The sequence below is a fragment of the Sebastes fasciatus genome, chromosome 24 (assembly GCF_043250625.1).
Source record: "Sebastes fasciatus isolate fSebFas1 chromosome 24, fSebFas1.pri, whole genome shotgun sequence".
NCBI lineage: Eukaryota > Metazoa > Chordata > Actinopteri > Perciformes > Sebastidae > Sebastes > Sebastes fasciatus.
This window is the reverse complement of record NC_133818.1, coordinates 11,857,283-11,876,921: the sequence shown is the minus strand read 5'-3', so window position 1 is coordinate 11,876,921 and position 19,639 is coordinate 11,857,283. Positions and strand designations below refer to the sequence as shown.

The 19,639-nt window shown below is 39.8% G+C and overlaps 1 long non-coding RNA gene across 1 annotated transcript in view; it reads right to left on the bottom strand.

Annotated features, from left to right (window-relative positions):
* LOC141762841 (uncharacterized) overlaps positions 1-17,494 on the bottom strand; it is a 78,021-nt gene extending 60,527 nt beyond the window's left edge. Inside the window, exon 1 of the long non-coding RNA XR_012592917.1 lies at positions 16,689-17,494. This is a non-coding gene — a long non-coding RNA (uncharacterized LOC141762841). The remainder of the gene's footprint in view (positions 1-16,688) is intronic.
* Between the last annotated feature and the right edge of the window lie 2,145 nt (positions 17,495-19,639).

The window sequence follows — 19,639 nt, the reverse complement described above, 5'->3', positions numbered from 1 at the left end:
ACGTAAACCTCGTGCAACAGTTCGTGTGAACATGCATTTTCCTCACGAATGTCAAGCAACACATGTTAATTTCAGGCTTGTTACATGCATACAGTCTTTTCAAAATAAACTTCTGTTTTCACAGGAAACAATTTGGTTAGGTTTAGGCAACAAAACTAATGAGTTTTGTTGCCTAAACCGATGAAAAGATCGCAGTTGGGGTTCTGGTTTTACACGGGGTACGAACACTGTCTCCTGTGGTTTTTGACCCACCCTATCCTCCTCCCTATGCAGCGTTTGACGCTCTTTATACTTCCTGGTCCATAATTATGTGGATTACAGAGAGTGATCAGCATCATGGCCCTCATGCAGCGATAGGAGTTAAGTCCGTCTGGAGCAAAAGAGAATATAGTGTGACATATAGAGATGAAAAAGGGCAGACTTTGACACGGGGAAACTGCTGATCAAGTCCCGTTTCTAGAGCTGTCCTCAACCAAAGAAGTTGAGTCATACGATTTTACGAAAAAAATGACTAATCAGCTAAAGAAATCTTAGTCAACTCAGATCACAAGAACTGGAACACCTCTCTAGGGAGGCGCCCAGGGTGGGCATCCCTACTAGATGCCTGAACCACCTCAGCTGGCTCCTTTCAACGCAAAGGAGTAGCGGCTCTACTCCGAGTCCCTCACGGATGACTGAGCTTCTCACCCTATCTCTAAGGGAGACGCCAGCCACCCTCCTGAGAAAACCCATTTCGGCCGCTTGTACCCGCGATCTAGTTCTTTTGGTCATAACCCAGCCCTCATGACCATAGGTGAGAGTAGGAACGACGGTTGACCTGTAGATCAAGAGCTTTGCCTTCCGGCTTGGTTCTCAAAAGTCAACGTTAGTTTCTTTTAACCATGCATGACTGTTCTCTAACCTTAACAAAGCAGTCATTTTAATCCAAACCACAATGTTTTTGTGCCAAAACCAGATCAAACTTAACCATAGTGGTGTTCATTGAGAAAACCTTTCTGTTTTTAAAGCAATGATTTGTAACAGAACTGGAGGTGCACTGACAAACGATGAGGCGTCAGATCAGAAAAATGCTTTTGTGTCACATGAATCAATCACCAATCAAACTGCAGCAAAAGAAAATCCAAGCAAATACAATCAGATGAATGATTCTTTTAACAGGTCATGGCTGATGAGGTGAAAGAACAACAATACCCTCTCAAGGTAGACAACTCGCGTATCTGAAATGTCAGCTTTCATGGGAGAAAAGCAGCCTTCATCTTGACTTAACTTTCCGTTTGTTTGAGTTGCTTTTTCAAAGGGAGTCCAACTCTTTCAGCCAATAGAGGAGCATGAAAACATGAACTCATTCCACCAGACAGAGGCAATAACCTTGTGCCGGTGTAATAAGAGGGTGACCTTCCAGCTAAAAGAGATGAGGGGTTTCAGACATCCCGGTTTCTAAACGGTATTCAACTGTCTCTCCCAGATCACATTGAAATCAGTCGATAACAAAATACCTCCCCGACACTGACCAAAGATTAAGACTGATATTCTTATTAGCACTCAACAGGAGACATAAAGGGAAACTAAGCTTACGAGGTTTTTGTCAAACCACTAACCTTGTCAAATTCTTCACACAAGCTCAAATATCCCAGATTTGTTAAGTGGTTTGACCACCTACTGTGTCTTTGTGTTTTCTCTTTAAAAAAAAGACACTTTCAAACTTAACGAGACATGTATTTTACCTTTTGATTTTTTTTATTCCTCTAAGTACATTGAAAATAAGTTTAGCGGTACTCATTAAAGTTTACAACTCTGCTACTCCTCACAGGTAAAAAACAACAAAGCTTTAATGTTGCTTTTTAATGAGGCGCGCTAACAACACCAATAAGTCATTATTAGAGGAGATAAAGGCGTTACAGAATGTATTTCATACTGTGACAAAGACCTGAAGAAGAAAAAAATAGCAGAGTGAACTGAAAAATGTCAGGGCTTTAAGTGTTGAAACTAATCAGGCGAGCTGTCATTATTAAGGCAAGGTTAATAGCTGCTGACAGAATCACCTTCAGCAGACACCAAGATAAGAAAAGGTCTTTTTATTAGCGCTGCTGGGGCAGATACACACTCAAACACACACACATGTTAGGTTGTGTATCTGAGCGCATATAAATACTCCACACACTCAAGAGAGGATCGATCCAGTTTGCCGTGCATCTCCTCTTGTAGCCGTATGTGGACCATCAGATAGCGCCATTCAGCGGGGGGAAGGATTTACAAGTCGCGCCGTGGCCCCCGACACCCACACAAAACCCCTCTTTTGTTCGCCCCGTCACCTGTTCCAGATTTATGACGTCCAATTACAAACGCGGATGCTAACAGTATTCCCCATTAGCCTATCAAATGCTTTAGTGGTTGTCCCCTCAAAAGGGTTATCTGGCCTTTCAGCAGGGGCGGAACCAATTTATGGCCCCCCCAAGAAGATGTGAACAAAAGACCTCCCTGGCTCTGCTTTTTGTTTTCCCGCACCGCTCCCCAAGACAGGTAATTAACAGGGAAGGAGTTTGTGGTTAATTTGCGAGATAATTATCTAAATTAAACTGCCTTTCGTCACACGGGGGGGGCTCTATCTCTCTCTCTCTCTCTCTTACTCGCCCGCACGCACGCAATCTCTCTCTATCATTTGATGAGGGTGGTCAGGGGTATTGTGCCGCTGTAGAAACAAACCCAGTAATGACATGTTCTTCTTGCTTTCCTTTTGTTTTCCTCTGCTTTGTTTTGCTTTTTCTTTGTTTTTTAGTCAGGGAAGAAGTAAATGAAGAGGGTAAAGGAGCAGAGAGAGAGGGAGATAACGGAGAGAATCAGTTTACTTACAGACTTTACCGGATGACAAAAGAGAACAGTGAAATTAACACACACACACTATAATCTGATGTGCAGCGGCTGTTATTTATCAGGTAGCTGTGAATAGCTGCGCTGAATTGCGAGGCGCTGTTTGCCTCTCCGGAGATCAGATTACTGAGGCAGGGTCTGGAGTGGAAATCCCAAATTAGATGTGATTCAAATCGCTTTCTTGAAGTCCCACAGATTTGTAGCAACTGATTATAGTCCTGTTAAAAGACCATCACGTGTACATACATATAACATGCAGGGCTCAACAATAAAGATCGCCTGTTTACAAGGGGCAAGTAAAATGCCACGTCGGGCTGGTAAATCTACCAACTGACTTTCTCGATCGGGCAAGTGAAAAAATAATTAAACACATTGTTTTTTCCAGAGCTGATGATGGAAGCAGATAAGGAGTAAGCCATCTCGCTTCCTTCTCATCTCTGTTGACCGATTGGGTGGTCTTTACCGCCACGAAATTGGCGGTAAAGTCGAAGTCTATGAGCTGAGGCGCAAGCGAGGATTTATATTGTCCTGGAAACAAGAGTTTAGTTTGGTGGCGTTAGAGGATGTGGGCGAAACTCCAGATTAATTCACTTAAATAAAGATTAAACATGACAATTAACTTTGTTGTTATGTGATAACCACTAATAAATGAAACTATTTGTATATTGCCTTTGGGCAAGTAGATTTCTGACCCACTTGCCATCGACTGGGCAAGTGAAAAATGACATGAACGTTGGACCCCGACATGAAATCTGTGGCAAAAATTCATGTTTTAAAATGTTCCTCTTTGTCTCATAAATCACATCCCTTACCCTCCATCTTTGTAGTCCATACGTCCTATAACTACAATCCTCGAATATGATCTTATGTCATGATTAAACAGATGCTTCACATTGGGACTTAAAGCGAAGGTTTTTATCTATAGGTCATCGTTGGATTTAACCGGTAGATACCGCCACAGCAACACTAAACTTTAATTATATTCCCTACAGTATTTGTGCTGTGCAATTGTATTAATGAAAGGAGAAGACTACTGAGAGTCTCCCTTGTGGTCTTCACATTCAATAATCACCAGCATCAGAAAACTCTTCAACCAGAACCATAAATACAACAAGCTGAAGGCTCGTGGTGTCGGTCACCTCAAACACACCAACGTATCCTCATACAACAGTTTGTATGATGTCAAAAAGTTATTCCTCATTTTTCATGCATTTTCCTACAAATATCCAGTAAAACTTAACACACGTGTCATTTTCCACTCCAATCTTTCCAAAATAAACTTCCATCTCTACAGATTCAGGCAACAAAACTACTTAGTTAGCTTTAGGAAAAGGTCATGGTTTGGGTTAAAATAACTACAGATGTGGCGTTACGTAAGTACGGAAGTTACGTGACAAATAAATCAACGTTTACTTCTAAATTTCAGCAGCGTTTGTCGCTCTTCATACATCCTGGTTCACAATTACGTTGGGTTACATACAAATTGATTTCATGGGACGAATTGCCGTGCATTACTTTTCGTAGATATAGCTATAAACTGTGTATGAGAACAGCCCCAACACACACACACACACACACACACCATCAATGGCCAAACCAAGCCTTCAGTAAAAGTAAATAAGCAGCACCTACCACCTGCAGTGGGTGAGCAAAGTCCAGCCAAAAACAAAAAAATCACTCAAAAACTGTTCACAGCAGGTTATGTTCATAGGAGGTGCCGGGGCTAATAGCGGGCTTAATAAACAAGTTTGGGCTTGGACATGTGGCATTTGAAGGTCAATTTCAAGTATCATATGCCCACTACAAACACTTCTCTCACACACTACACACACACCAACAATAACAATTACAGCTAAAAAAAAAATAGTCAGCACTCTGATAGGACTGGTAGAGAGGAGACAGGAGGCAGGCGGACGCAGAAATAGACGACAGTCAACTTTGGAAATCTCGACAACCAAGGAACAAAAACGGGGCCGGTGGTTTTTAAAGTGTGAGACTGTGGCCCTCGCTCAATTCCTGGATGGCTATGGGATCATGATTATGCTATTTGATCCCATAGACACTCAACAATTGAGCCAAGATAGTCTAATATTGCTGTTTGGCATAAATTCAGACTACACCAGATACATTAAAAAAGGTCTGTCCTAAGGCATTTTAGTTTCTGACTGAGGAATAGTAAAATTCCCCAAAACTACTGTATCTCTGAACTATCCTTTTCACCAGATCACACACATTTAGGCTATTCTATGTGAAATTACTTTGATAACTAATGTAATATTAGACGCGCTTCAACTGTTTCACAAGGAATAGAAGGCCTGTCCACAGCTCACAGAATGAGGCAATCTTGATACAGGAGATACTTCAGAGACCAGGTCCAAAGCACACCGGAGCACACGGCTTTAAGGCAATCAACTTTATTAGAAGAGTAATGTTTCAACGTCAACCGCGTCTTCATTAGAGTCCAAGTTGGCGTCGAGACGTTAGTCTTCTAATGAAGTTGATTGCCTTAAATCTGTGTGCTCCAGTAATATTTTTTCACTTCCATTCACTGAGCCTCCCGTGAAACTGTTTGGAGCCTCATCTGGGAGGCCGTCCTCACACATTAAAAACCTCCAAAAAGTTGCAATGTGATAAAATGTGACAAAATGTTCCAGTCCAGCGCTGCTCACTCTGCAGGAAATGCATGACACGAGTAGCATCTCACATCATTTCTGAATGAGTTTCCCAAAACTCCAACAAATCACACTCTCAATGGATACGAGATTACACATTTTATACTTACAGCTAAAGAAAACTGGATTTTACTGTTTCAACTAAAAGGACACATAACGCCGTATACGCCTATGTGGGTGCAACAGCAGTCCGTCATTGTTGGGATATCAGGGTGGACAGATAAGCATCAGCATGTATTTGACAAATGAATTTCAAATCGCAATTTCTCTAATCAATCTTCCAGGCTTGAGCGGAAAAAAAACTTTGGGAGAAATTTCATTAGAATTTCCATGATGCTTTTCAAATTTGATCGTAATTTGCATAAAAAATGCCGGGATGGAAACCCAGCTAGTGTGTCTGTCTTACTCTCTCCGTCCTCACCCGTCCCTCCTCGCTTCCTCTCCCTCTCTCTGTACAGTATGAAGGAGGGATGATCGCTCCCTGTCACATCTGTTGGCACGTTGCCATCAAGCCTTGACAGGAAAATAACACTCTTCAGGGAAAATAATACACTCGTTCTGCCGTCGGCGCTCCCAGACACATGCCTCGGTGTGTATGTGTGTGTGTGTGTGTGTGCGCGTCTAAAAGCCCTCGTCGCTGCTGTCAACCTGAGTACAAAGGATCACTTTATATGATTAGTATGCATCTCTGAAAAACATATTGAACAAAAAGCCCTGCCCCGAATGCTGCTCCACGCCAATTAATGGATTAAGAAATTATTTTGAGGCGAGGCTTGTTGTGAGACAGCTATGATACGTGGCTGGAGAGGCATTTCTGTTGTCGTTATTGCCAGCTATAAGGCCCGAATGCATTTTGATCATACAACAGCAACGTATACAACCAGATATTTGTCTTTACTGAGTGACAAGGCCTATAAAACATCCCCCCTGCTCCTTTTAAAGCTATGAAAAAGAACTTTGTTCCTCTAAAAAGCTTGATATAAAACACCCTCTGGCAGACATTTACTGTGTAGATTCAAACCAGCAACCGTCTCGTCTGCCACGCGCCATCATCCTCCGCGCTGTTCAGAGGACAAAGGCCACTTTGACACGGCAGTTAACCCAAGCCCCGCGGAGCCCCGGACCCTCTTTAACCCTCTGCTCACCCAGCTCGCAGTCCTGTGTTAAGAGCTGCGTTTATAGATTTTGGAAAAAGATGAAAATAGAGATTGAAATCGACTTGGCCCCAAGAATGACATTTGATTTCTTACTTAGCGGTTCTCTACGTTTTAGGTGCGAGTGTGTCTGTCTGTCTGTGAGTGTATAAGGTGGGGGTTGTTGCCTCAGAGAGAGATCTAACCCTGTAAGTGGGGTCTATTATTTTACTTTGGAATCAGAAGCCAACTGTTCATAGTGGCCGACGTATAAGTAGGGCTGCACACTTAATTGAATATTAAATCGCGATCACGATTTTGGCTTCTATTGCATAAATCGAGGTTTTCAACAGTCTCATATATCCGATGTTTTGCCGGTCACACACACATTTTGCAGCCACCACATGACGGTTTTACGTCGGCACGCAGCAGCACGGTCAGTAACGTCGCACACACGGAGGTGCCATTGAGTTACATTATGCTGCGTTCAAACTCTACTCAGTACAAATGAGTATTGGGCGATGGGATATTATAACGCCATCATGATGCGTTCAAATGTAATCTTGTAAAATGTAGTTTTTGGCGTGAAACTTGAATAAATCCAGCTGTTTGAAGGAGATGTTTTCACAGCAATATAAAGTAGTTAATAGAGAGAGAATTATGACCTGTTTAACTTCCTAACACTACCACTATGCTTATAATAAATAATTAAAATTACTAATGCCAAGACTTTTTTTTAATCAAAGCAAATATTTAAATGCAAATACAATCATTTATTTCCTAATTCATCATTTGAATTGTTTTTTATGCAAATAACCACTATAGATGGCAATAACAAAGTAAAAGGATAACCAGAACGTGATAGTGAAAGTAGTGCTCTGTTTATTTAAATGTGAAATTGCAATAAAAATATTTCTCTAATATATCTATAAATAATCGTGATAAATAATCTTGATCAGAATTTTGTCCATAATCGTTTAGCCCTACATATAAGCAACCTTTTCTGCAAGAGAAGTGCCTTTTTTTCACACTACTAACTATTATTTTCAGTGTCAATTATTTCTTCGATAACCAGAAAATGCCAGAAAATAGTATAAATACAAAAAAAAAAACATTCAACAGTCCAAAACCAAAAGATAATCAATTTACAGCTATATAAAAGACAGCAAATGGGCAAATACTCACATTTGAGAAGCTGGAACTGGAGAATATTTGGCCATTTTTGCTTCAAGAATCACCATTCAATTAGTGAGCAATGAATTACTGACTTTAAGTTCTTGAAATTGTAAGCTATTCGCTGGTTCAATAGTCGTGAATGGTGCTGAGAATGCTATTTAGTGCAGTGCTGTAGAAACCCATGATAGTGCTGTCATTGAGGACTTTTTGTGTTGTGATAAATGACAAGAACGGGACATTTCTGCAGAAACAATTTCAGAGAAAAGACGTACATCTTCATTCAAAAGGAGCCTTTAAGACGATAAAAGCTTCTCACCTGCTAACTCAGACCGAGCAATCGTGTATTATGAGGTGTCTCAATAAGAAAATAGTTATATTATTTTAACTCTGACCCCTATTATTCCCACTCTCTGTGCAAGTTGTAATGCTGGGATGCTCCACGTAACATAACTGAAATACTAACCGTCTTAAAACGACATTTATTTGTCAAACAGGGATCCTCTTGTTGGCCTGATAGAGTTTAAAGTTTATCATTATTAATGTGCGTAGTGGTTAAACTAATGATGTTTGAGGTGTCCTGGTAAACAGTCTTTCCATTACACACTCACTAGTCACTAGGACTAAAATCTATTTGCTCATATGATTAGAAATGTATTGCGAAGACTTTCTAATGGTGTAAGTACATGATGTGATGCGTGGCCAGTGAGAGTGCACTGTGTAGCGTTACATCAGGCGGCTGATTGCTATTCTATCCATTATACATCCTGAAGAGAGCTCAATTCCCAGTTTCCACCCAACAACATGGAAAATGGCAGTCCATTTTCCTCCGCTAATGCAAACAACATAGCTCCTCTAAAATCAATGTAATTGGCTGGAGCATTTAGTCTGACTGAATATCTTGTAGTGGTGTGATGATGGCAGGCGTAGTTCCTTCATAGTGAGGGGGGGGGTCGGAGTAATGGGAGGAGCGCTGACATGTGAATGGTCGGGAAAATCTTATTTAAATATATACAGAGTGCAGATTTGCATTTGTGATGCTCGTCAACCAGGCGGCTGAGAGGTGACGTGTCATTTAGCAGATCACCCTGAACCAGGCACTTTGGTTTTATTCTAAGGTGTGTTTTAAAGTAAGAAAAAAAAAACTTTTTTTAGGAATAAATGTCATTTTGGCAGCAGTTTACACACAATACTGACTGATATCCTCTGCTCGGTGTTGGGATGGTGTAACAATTGATTCAAAATAGATAGTAAGAATACACATGCTCAGTTTTCGTGAACAAAATCCAGCTCCAGGGCCGTATTAGCTATCCCTGAAGACCTCGACTTGTGTTGTTTCCATGAATTTGGGGGTTTTAAAGGGGCATTCCACCGACTTTACACATCTGGAGAGAGCGTTCGCAAGGCCTTTACTGACCAAGGATGTGATTAATAAGGGACATGAAAATGCGAAATACTCGCCTGTGAATATGTTATGTCTAGGGCTTTTATTGTGAAAGGTTAGAACGGAAGGAGTGGACAGAGTTTGACGTCTTTGTTCGGACTACGGCGCCACCGTGTTGTTGTTTTATAAATGTAGGTGCAACTTAACCTGTTCGGCACATCGTGATTGGTTGATGTCTTCATTCAACCTTGTTACGAAAAAAAGTATGGTGCTTTGTTGGCATATTCGCATTCTGTGTGAAAGTCTTTATGATAAAAAAACAACAGTTTGAAAAAATATATTGACGTTTAATTGCGCGAAAAAAAACAACCCCGGTTTGGAAAAGGCCTCAAGTCTGAAAAAATAAGCCTCAGAAAGCCTGAGTCATAAAAGAAGGCAAATAGTTTGAATGATGTGGACATTTCCTATGCAGGTGAAAGCTATTGAAAGAAGCTATTAAGTTGCATTATGGGAAATGTAGGATCCAGCGTTTTTAGACCTTGACCCACTAAAAATCGGAACACTGGTAGCTCAGCCTTTTTAAATTTGTCCTGTGCAAGCCTCCCAATTTTATTAAGTGCAATATTAAATCCCTAAACACAAAATTATACCCCTTAAATGATCTGAGTGGAAGAGCTGCAACGATTAGTTGACTAATCGACTAGTCGATCGACAAAAAAATAATCGCCACCTATTTCGATAATCTTTGAATCGTAATTTTTCATGCACAAATGTCAGAAAATGCTGTTTTCAGCCTCTCAAACATGGAGAATAGCTGCTTTTCTTCTTTTAATATCATATTAAAGTGAATATCTTTGGGTTTTGTACTGACAAAACAAGACATTTAAAAGACATCACCTCCTTGGAACTGGGCTGGACATTTTTCACTTTCTATAAACCGAACGATTAATCAGAAAATAATTGTTGTAATTGTTGGTTGCAGCCCTGCTGAGTAGAAGTTTATATTGTACAATTACACACCGTCTTTATGCTCCTCTTTCCAAAGAAACAGAATCATATTCTGGCATTGCAAACAAACAAAACATAAAATTAAAGATTGTTAAAAATATAAGGTTATTTAAATCTAGACACAACGAGTAAACGGTGAGTTTCATGAATCTACAGTCAGATAAACAAACATGTTAAAGTTATATATAAATGCACAGCCTTGTATTTGAAAGAAACAGCTGTATTGTACTACAAAAAATAAACATCCGGCAGGAAAACCAATAAAATTGTATTTGTACAACAAACTAATTGTATGTCAGGTACAATAAAGTGACCTTTTCCACTCTGCCTGAAGAAGAACACCAGCCTGGTCACGCTGACTGTCGTCCCTACACAGAACACCAAGAGACGAAGAGGACTGAGCTGCTTACACTTGAGAAATTGGAGAAATTGGGTTAAGGAAAAGTGTGTCTACTTGTGTGAGTTTTACATAAAATGTACTTGAACCCAGGCTATATTTGTCGATGCATTAGAGGCAGGGAGCGCCTGAGCGGCTGCTCGGTGCTGGAGGCCCTCTCACCAGGATCTGTTTGTCAGCTCCCACATTTACTGCGTGGAGAATGAATGCAGAATGCCGGATATCCATCACATTAATGCGGTTTGATAGCAGCCTGGCACTTTGAGGCAATTCAGTTCACAGGAAGGCTCTCGTATCCCACTGCTCCCTGCTTTTTCTGCAAATGGTTTGCAACGCTGCACGCCACTTAAAAACAATCCCAGTGCCGTCGTGCTGGTGGTAGATTTCGCTGTTTTATTGAATTCTACTGTAAAGCTGTTTGTTTTGGCTTTGTTATTGCTCTTACCTCTTTTAGTGAAATATCAACTTGGTGCTCAGAGAGCGGTGTTGACCTCCGTTTAAAAAGCTGGACATAAACTGGACGCTGTTGTGGGCAAATAAATAAATCTCACATCAGTTTTATTTCCTCTGCAAATCCTGGATTGAAAATGTTAATATTAACATTTTCTTCAATGTGCTTAATGCTGTATAAAGCAACTATAATAAGAGAATCGCCTTATTTCTATAGCACTTTTCTGCACCTTTTCTGTAGTAGAACGTCTTTATATTTCTTTACAACTACATAGTAATGCTTTATCAAGAATGTATGAAGTGTTAATTTGCAGCTTATATTTTCTTAATAGGGGGGTTAAAGTAAAGCCTTTTCATTTTGCTTTATTTTACCAAAACTTTCAGCATCTTTCAATTGATTCTTTTGATTGAATTTGATTCTAGTTTGGTGTTTTATTGTTTCTGATGTGCTATAACTGAATGGAGAAATACATGAAAATTAAAAAATCCTCATGATGTGTGCATTGATTCTATATGGTACAAGTAAACATTTCTACAGTGCAGATATCATGCAATTTGCAGTCAAGAGATGGCTATTTTTTTTTCTTCTTGACAGCTAATCTAACGAGTTCTAACTGCAAAAAAAGTGACCAATTCAGAAGTATACTAGCGTTTTACTTCCACATAAAAGGAGTCACAGCTCAGACTTTTCTCCTGTCTTTACACCCAGTTAACCTCAGTCTCTGCAAGGAGCGAAAAAACACAGTGGAACAATCCCGTCACATTTGAGAAGTGAAGCTAATGGCGCATCAACAGGTCGAGACTCTGAGCTCACATAATGGCAGCCTTTATTCCACTCCAGCTTGTTTGGCTATTATGGTACAGTTAGTCTAAATAACAGCTGAAGAAAATGGCATAATGCACGCATAGTGTGTGCAAGTGATATCTGCCTATTCATATTTTAATCTCTCCGCTTCTGGAAAAACACCCATGCAGTCTGTTGTGAAGGATATTTCTGCATTTAACAGTGTGCGACCAGAATATGCCAATATGCACGATGCATATCTTACAGTAGTTTAGTTACCGCAAACTCTACCACCACTACCACTAATGTGAATATTTATCAATTAATAACTTCATCTTTTGCTCTTGGTTGACGCACTTTGAGGCAATAAGAGCAGGATTTATTGTGTTTGTAGGCCCTGTTACTTGGTTAATAAAAAAGGTTTTGGACATGTTGAATTACAGGTTCTTTATGTCAAAATGAGCCAAAATTAAAATATCAAATCAGATGACGTTGTGAATTTGGTGGGTTAATTAACTTCCTGCTTGTAATTTTGAAAATTAAAATATTCTATTAATTCATATTCTATTTTATTTTCTGCACAAATTTAAGGAAGAAATAAATAAGTAAAATAAATAAAATCAGCTGTAAATTGTCTCAAAATATGCATTTCCCTTAATGTAAATATTTAATAAATACATTTCAAATGTGAACTTTCATAGCAAAATTAAAATTAGTTTTTCTCAAATGAAATATCAAACTACAGTTCATTTAATTCTTCAACTACAGCAAGTAAAAGTAGCGCTGCACATTGTTTGTTTTGTCTCATTTCACATCCGCCTGATGTGACATTATTTGTCCTCCAGCTGTTTCCAACACTGTTACGCACAACTACTGATAAAATGAAGTGGGACGGACACATGAGACAAATCAGTAGGCTTTGATTTCTCTGCACATGGTCAGTCAACAAAGTGTCTGGAAAACAGCTGTTTGCAGGCGTTATACACACACACACACACAAGAGTTTATACACACGGGGGACTATTAGTTGTCAAGCTTCAGAGGCCTCTCTGAGGTTTACATCAACAGTTTTAAGATGGATATCAAGCTCCCTCTAGTGGACAGTTTCACAGTCCACAGTTTTACTGCTCTTCATGTACTGCACATCACTTTCTCAACGTAAGTTATATGGCTCCTATGAAACGTGCAGCACTATGATGAAGTTATGTGCTTTGATTAATGACCTCTTACTGAGTCCTCTGTAGAAAATGGTTAAAAACTAGTTCTATTTGGACTTCTAAGAAACAGGCCTGACTTTGAAATGTCAGCTCACATTGAGTGATGCGACACCCACAAAACAAAGCCGACATTTAGCCTACACATTGTGAGTTTCTTTTTCAGCATGATTTTTGTGGCTATTCACAACATTTTCTCAACCTCAGTATTTATAAAAAGCTACTGAGGCCACAGTATCTGGGAAGTGAACCTCGGCACAGTTTATCTTATCACTGTAACCCCATAATTACATTTTAAAAAATGACATTTTCCACAGGTAGTATGTTTTAAATCTGTGTCAACCATAAAAATGTGATTAAATTCTGCACTTCATCTTTACTCAAGAGTCAAAGAAACTTACCGAAGTAGGCAAAGAACTGTCTCGTCAGGAAAAGGAATACAATAACTAAATCATACTTTAATTTAGATGCATCAGATTGAATGAAAAATGTCTCCGAACTTATATCTGATAACTTGTTAGGGCCCAAATGTGCATTTACGTGTAGGATAAACTGAAGATGTGATCTGCATGGTGGCACCAATAATACTGGGCTTCTGTTTGTTAGACTGTGCTGCCCTCTAGTGGTTAAATCAGGACTTACAGCATTTCTTCTTCATCTTTACCAGCACTGTTTCCAACATTAACATGTCAATCTGGGAAGATGAGTCAAATCAATTCGTTGTCTTTGCCATTGCCACTGAATGCACCGATGCATACATGACTTTAAATGATCTGATAAGTCCATACGCATTAGCAAACTGCATCTGAAGCTTCAACCAGACAGCCTCTTTTAGTCTTTTTGCATTTTCTGTCTCTCATTTTAGCAACAGATGACGGTCACTCACTCAAAGGCATTCAGGACTCAAAACTGTCTGCCACTGAGGGCTGAAGTTAACAAAACTACCATGCATCATTGCACATCAGAGACTGATCATGTATAATCCTAGACATATTGTGTTTCAGACTCATCACTCACTGTCACAATAAGTCACTTAAACTTCAGGAAATCTGTGAAAATACACAAAAGCCAGGTTGGACATTCAAAGAAAAGGTAAGGATGTGTTACATATCAGATCTGTGCTCGCAGACTAACATCAGACTGGCCTCTGTAACTCAATGACCTGCACTGATGACATTGTACACCAAGAAATCATGAGCCGGCGACCGTCAGGAGATGCACTCTAAGGTCTCAAATAAGAGCTTGCTGTTGTGCCATTTCCAGAAATAAAGTTAACTCCCTCTCTAGTCTCTCCTCTCTCTCTGAAAACAAATTGCACACATGATTAAGAGACATACTGAACAGCTCTTCAGCCACTTGGAGAAGCAAGTTATTATGTTCTTAAATGGGGCTGGAATAGAATAGAGAGAAATGGGTTGTAGAGATGCAGCAATTACAGCAAGTGGTTCTCTGTTGAGCATCTACCTTTTGTAACCAGATGATAACCCCTCCAGCGTTTCCACCAGCAGCTGAACCCTTCCATTAAATGGGATCCCAGCTGAGCACGACATCAAACATCTAATAAACACTTATTTTGTAATAAACACCAAACTAAACTCATGTAAAATAGTGAGCCAGTTCCCGATACAGAAAACGTAACTGGAACTCAAGCGTTTAGCAGGATGCCAGACTGACAGAGATATCAAACAAACATTTATTTTAACAATGCAAAACATAAACTAAGAGAGTTGGACGTCCACCTCACTCAGCCCCTGATCACCAGTCTTCTAATATAAAGTTACAAGATTCAGAAACTGACAGCAACAGAAAGCTTGTTTGATTTGTCAGGCATAAATACTGAAAATGATGAGACTAATCACACATTCTTAACTATTTTTTTTAACATCAATTAAAAGCAGTTGGCTACATTATCACTATAGCTTGGGCTTGATAAAGAAATGCCATTAATTATTTTTAAATCTTCACAGATTGAGGTAAAAAAGATGAACCGCTCGACCAACTGAAAGCAACTAACAGATCAAACTGTACAGTTGCACGTGTATCTAGAGCTGCAATGATTTATCGATCAGTTGTCAACTAATAAATTAATAAACCAACCTGTTTTCGATTAATCGGTTTGAGCCATTTTTTAAGAAAAATAAGTCAAAATTCTCTGATTCCAGCTTCTTAAATGTGACTATTTTCTGGTTTCTTTACTCCTCTATGACAGTAAACCGAATATCTTTGAGTTGTGGACAAAACAAGACATGAGGGCGTCATCTTGGGCCTTTGGGAAACACTGATTGGCATTTTTCAACATTTTCTGACGTTTTATAGACTAAACAACTTATCGATTGATCGAGAAAATAATCAACAGATTAATCGACAGTGGGAAATAAAGTTAGTTGCAGCCCTACTTGTGACGGTAAGTAGCCATGAAAAGATCACCATGGATGACTAAAAAAATTGATGAACAGGGACGAGGAGTTTGTTTGGTCCAATTTAAGTAGCGTTACAGTAAAAACAGCCCAGCAGCTTTATTTCTTATCAAGGTCAAAGTCTGTCATTATGCTGCTGTAATATTAGTGCTGTTAATTAAGTGCAATCTTTTTTTTACCCTTGGCTTAGTTTTGCATTTCTACCCGGCTTTATTAATTTAAATTGTTTACTCATCCATGCAGGGCAGATATTTTTGGTTTTATTAAATTAATACTTGACAGTTTGTTTAGTAAATATTTTGTAGTGTATCTTTCCCATTCACCAAGCTGTGACTATACTTAAAAAGGGTAGGAGGGTGATAATGTAATAGTAAAAGGAAAACTGAAAGATAGCATAGTTCAAGGAGTCCTCCTATTGCTTTTCTTCTATTCCTTGCTTATTGACTCAGTGTTTAATTAAGGAGTCTCTTATCAACCCGTCTGGCTTATTTTTCTGTTTGTGTGGACTAAATTTCCTCTGTTGGCTACAATGTTACAGCAGCTTATGTTATAAATAAATCATCATTAACTGGAGAAAATATCGGAAATATGGAGCTTTGTATTCTCGGTGAGAAGTTATGTTATGCCATCCCTTCTGTATCAATAAGGGTCCAACTGCCTCCTGCAAACTCCTTCAAAGACACGCCCACATCCAGCAGCACCATCTGTCACATGACTGAAGAGCGGCTGCGTGAGGAAGCAAATAGCTGCACATAGATCTGCTGGAAATCATTTGCAACAGTTCATCCTACAGAAAGATTGTGGTATTTGTTAAAATAAATCAACGCTCAAGATCCACTATGATCACCTCGACAGCCTCCAAAACATATTTGGCAAAAAATATATATAGAACTTGATGGTTCATACGAATAACCTGAGGCATGGGCTGATACTGGCTTTCAAATCTGATCGAATTTGGTGGAAACATGCAAGCATTGTCCCATGATGGCGTGGAAATGGTTGAAATAAAAATGTCAGGAAACAGCAGTGTTCAGATGGAATTTGCACATGGCAGTCCTCAACTTAAAGACCTTCCATAGTGGACAACTGAAGAAATAAAAGTTTCTCTTTCACTCTCTCTGGTGACCAAAGACTGAAAGTAAAGTGAAGAAATGCTGTAGTAGACAGTATAAAATATGCTGCACTTACATCACGCTGGCTCAATCCAAATCCATATTTATGTAAATATCCATTTCTCTTTGCATGTAAATGTGCACAGTTCTCATCCGCCAAGTTCATTTTGTCCGGAGGGTACAAGTATGAGTGTTTCAGTGTCTTCTGAGGAAGGTTGCTTCTCACCAGGTTGATTTCCAGACAGCAGGGGAAGATGCTGTTTGGAGTTCAAGATATTCCTTTTTTTAATGTAGTAAATAGACTGTAAATATCCCCATTGGATGACACAGACCTCCATAAAGTCCAGTAATATCAGCTGTCATTCCATGCTGTTGTCCTAAATGACTCTCCACATACTGAAGTGTTGCCTCACTGAAGTTAGAACAGTAAAATGTCCATGGCTTTTTATAGGAAAGAGTCCTGTTTGTTTGCTCAGTGGGGACTTTGGCATCATGCCATCATGCTGCTGATGTTGCAGGTTTGCTGTCCCCTTACGACCTGCATCACTCATCTTCCTCTGTGTCTTCTTTTTCTTGTCATCCTCCAATATTTAGTGGCAAATTCAAGAAACGCAGATGTCATGAGGGGAAAAAAAGGGTGAATCAAGAGATGCTTTTCACATAATCCATAATCTTCTGAATGAAGAAGAAATCCTTTCCTTGAAAAAAAAAAAAAAAGGAATTGTGATCCACCTGTTGGCTGGCCAAGACACCGTCAAAGTTTGACTTTTGCAGGAAAAAAAAAAGAGAGGGTGTTCGTCATAAGAGAGAGGAAGAGGTTGATGGAGAGAACAGAGAAGGTGAAGGATGGAGAGTTGAGGAGTGGAGCATCCTGCCGTCTCTCAGCCTGGAGGATGAATGGAAAGCCTGCCTCTCTGCCTCCTTTTATATTCTCTCTTCCCCTGCTGCCTCGCTTTGGCTTTTACCCTGGCTTCAATGTGTGTGTGTGTGTGCGTGTGTGTGTGCTGAGAGAGACCTCTTTCAGAGCAGCAGGAATATATTATAACCCAAACAAAAGGAGCCGGCTTATTGTTTATGAATTACTAGCCTTCCAAAGCCAACAAAGGGCCCTATTTTCATAGAAAACTCCATTTTCATTTCAGCTCCATTTGATTACCAGAGCAAAGACAATAAAAAGGCCTCTCTGGGCGCAACGTCCCAAAGGGATTCATTCCTCCTTCTCTCGCTCATTCAACGCCACTGAAAAGGTTTCTTTATTGCTTTCTTTTCAGGGCCGACGTCAAATGGGCTTTTAGGAGTAAACCAATGACAAAAAAAAAACTATTGCTTGGCTATTTTGTACAATAACAGGGCCGGGGGAAGAGAGGAGTCCTGTGTTGTCTTTGTCATCTTTCTTTCTCTTTTCTTTTGCTCCTTTTCTGCTATTGGAGAGGAAAATTGCAGAGGCTGAAAATTCATGGCAAGGCTTTGAAGGGAAAGAGAGAGAAAGAGAAGAGGGAGCCACAATACAAGTCAAATCTAAATTATCACTAGCTATTGAGCACAGTGAAGAGACAGAGAGGTACTGTATGGCTCCAGACCATTTAGATGTGTGTGTGTGTGCTGTGGGACACCTGTTGGGTTCCTGGCCAAAAACAATACAACTCCCAGTGACTCACTGTCATTTCATCTATAATGAGGCTGTCAATATTGTGTGTGTGTGTCCAATTCACTATTTTGCAGATCTCTAGATGTGTGTTGAGATGCTGGAAGATTAAATAACTGCTTCTCAGATTCTCAGTCTGACCTTCATGTAAGTACTTGAACATTTTATATCATTGTTTAAAAATATAAGTGCTGTAATTCATCTGTGGATGACGAGGCTGGTGACTCTTCTGTTAGCTGACTAACTGCAGAGATTTCAGTTTTTAAAAAGTTAAACTTTGCACTTTCTTGAAGGTCAAAAATTCTGCACCCTTCAACTTTACCCTGGCGCATTTCCCATAAGATTATCTTTCAGCTATTACAAATAAATGAAGCAAAGTGGTTGGTTTTGGGGCTTGAAGAGATAACCTCTCTTCCTGCAGGCCAGGGGCTAAATCCCCCAACGCTTTCCCACTCTTTAGTCTAAACCACGGCTGCCCAAAGTGAGGCCCGTGGGTCAAAGTTTGCCCAAAATCAGGTTTTATTTGGCCCGCCAGATAATAGCCAATTGTTTTGGGGTTTTTTTTAATGAAAAAGGGCCGCGGGATAGACTTTACTGTCTTTCAGAGGCTGTAGCTTGTCGGGAAGGAGGCTAAATAACACTCCAACGTTTAAATTTTAGCGAGGAAAAACTGGCATGCCCATTTTCAAAAGGGGTCCCTTGACCTCTGACCTCGAGACATGTGAATGAAAATGGGTTCTATGGGTACCCACGAGTCTCCCCTTTACAGACATGCCCACTTTATGATAATCACATCCAGTTCGGGGCAAAAACACGCAGTTTTTTTTTTAAAGCAGTATCAATGTGTTATTTTCGCCTATTCTAAAAATGGTGTATTTGAATATTTCTGCATACTGGGGTCCCTAAAGAGTCTAAGAATACAACACAAACACAACAGGTGTTTACTTTCAGCACGTGGCCCACCATTGAGATCCAGTTTTGGCCCTCCGAGGGAAAGATTTTGGGCACCAGTGGTCAAAGCACACATGTATCCCGGATTTATGAAAGAATACCAACTCTAAATAACATCTAACTCGCTCTTAAACATGAAAAGTTGAATTAATAAGCAAGCAATAAAAGAGACCCTTCCTCAATTGAGTCCACTCAGTGGTTTCGGTGTTACAGGAGCTTTTGGTTATGGTACAGATACAACTGAGTAACAATTTTTAGAGTCATAAAAGTAAAAACAAGAGGTGCTGTAATCACACCCTACCTCACCATTTCACTTGCCCTAAGTCAAGTCAGCCAATTATGATGTCTGGATCCCTTTACACCTGGTATCAACATGTGATCTGAATATCTAAACCACAAAAGGCATATGTTGATGCAGAGATGATTGACTT